General features: G+C 46.7%; 1 pseudogene; it reads right to left on the reverse strand.

Annotated features, from left to right (window-relative positions):
• Window positions 1–680: 680 nt before the first annotated feature.
• LOC143682751 (Y-box-binding protein 1 pseudogene) lies at window positions 681–1,651 on the reverse strand (annotated as a pseudogene).
• Window positions 1,652–2,063: the final 412 nt, after the last annotated feature.

A 2,063-nucleotide genomic window follows, 5' to 3' on the forward strand; every position in this document is an offset into this window, starting at 1 on the left:
GTCAGAAGACTTACTCATTGTAAAGATTCACAATGCTCAAAATGATGTCCATATTCATTGGTGACATTAGTTTCAGCATCACTAGATGCTCATAATTGCAATGAGAGGATCATCTATGTATTTAGGTCTCATTTTTTTTTAGCAGCATAAAAATTAAGGTGGGTGGGCATAGCATCGTTTTGGATTAATTATTGCCTGATACCTGCCATACTAACAAATTAATGTAAGTACTTAGTTTTGCTACCTGACTGTGGTCACAGAATTTTAAAATTTATAAATTTTGTCCTCATTTTTTTTTTGACAATTATTTAAGACCTTCATTAACAGGTGCTTGCAATTTGTTGACTTTTTTGAAAAAATCAAGTTGTAAACTTTTATTACAAATTAAAAATGAGGTTCTTAAAAATCTCAACTTGACCAGATATGAAACAATTTAAAAACCTTTAAAGGTGCATTGAGAAAAACCAGGCTTTTTAAAAAACACGTTTGTCATTACCAAAAAGAGACGCTTTAGGTAAAAATAATTAAAAAAATAGATATGCAGATAGTTCTAGTTATCTGGCCAACGGGCAAAAAGCAAGCACTTAAGGTCTTCAGCTCCAATCTTTTGTTCATTTTTTATTGCTGGAATTTCATATTCACTTCTTCTTGTTGGGTGACTAAACCGGATGATGGTAGAGATGGTAAATCCGCATTTACTCAGCCCCGCCCTTCTCAGCCTCGGGAGCGGACGAATTCTCAGCTGGTGGATCGGCTGCTTTTGTCTCTTTGCCATCTTGTGGTTTAGGGTTTTCTGGGCGTCTGCGTCGGTAATTGAAGTTACGGCGGTACCGACGTTGAGGTGGCTGCTGACCTTGGGTCTCATCTCCTTGATTTTCCTTATCATCTTCATTGCCATCCTCTCTAGGCTGACTTTGGCGAGGAGGGCCCCTGCGGAATCGTGGTCTATAACCCCGATACATATTCTGCCTCACTGGTCTACCTTGTTCTCCTGCACCCTGGTTGTCAGCACCCTCCATCACTTCTCCTTGCACAGGAGGGTTGGAATACTGTGGTCAACGCCATGGGAATCGTCGCCTGCGGTAGGGCCGGCATTGTTGGGCCTGGCCTTCGGGAGCACTCTCTGATCCCTCGTTCTTTTCCCCACTCTCACTATTCTGGTAATTTTGCTGGTAATTGCGTGGAAGACCCCTACGACGTGGATAACGTCTATAATGGTTACGGTCTGCTGCGTATTTACCGCCTTGCACTGGAACTCCACCAGGGCCTGTGACGTTTGCTGCCTCCGCCCCCTTTTCTCCTTCAACAACATCAAACTCCACAGTTTCTCCATCTCCTACACTGCGAAGGTACTTCCTGGGGTTATTCTTCTTTATGGCAGTCTGGTGTACAAACACATCTTCCTTGGTGTCATTCCTGTTGATGAAACCATATCCGTTTCTTACATTGAACCATTTTACTGTTCCCAAAACCTTCCTTGCGATGACCTTCTTGTCCCCGCCGGCAGGCGCCGCGGATGTGAGGCCGCCCGGGACGCCGCTCCCTGCGCCGCTGCCCGTGGTGCCGGGCTTGGTGTCTGCAGCGCTGAGGGCGGGGGCGGCGGGGGGGTGGGTGCGGCAGGCGGCTGCTGGGTCTCGGCCTCGCTGCTCATGATGGCGGTGATGGTGACTAGGGCCGGCTGCGGCAGCTGCGGCTCCTCCCGGGGTGTGATGGTCACTAGGCCAGCGGCGGCGGTGGGGCTGCTCAGGGCTCTCTGGGGTCCGCTCTCCGCTCCCGCTACCGATCGAACTGTCCTCATTTTTTTTAGTATGAGGAATTTAGCCAACTGAAGTTTTAAAAAGCTTTACAATTTCTGACTTTACAACTGTACCCAAGGCCATCCACTTGGTTTTTGGCTTACAGGGGGTCTCTTAAGCTCTCTTGTGGTGTCTTTGAGGGTGTTTGGGATGGCAATATTTTGGGACTTTAATCTCTAGCCTATACTTTTCTATTAAATGATCGCTTTGCCTATCTCTTCCTTCTTTAAGGGGTCCATGTCCTTGACATTGACTGCAAAGCAGTAG

Source organism: Tamandua tetradactyla, chromosome 5 (genome assembly GCF_023851605.1).
Source record: "Tamandua tetradactyla isolate mTamTet1 chromosome 5, mTamTet1.pri, whole genome shotgun sequence".
NCBI classification, from domain to species: domain Eukaryota; kingdom Metazoa; phylum Chordata; class Mammalia; order Pilosa; family Myrmecophagidae; genus Tamandua; species Tamandua tetradactyla.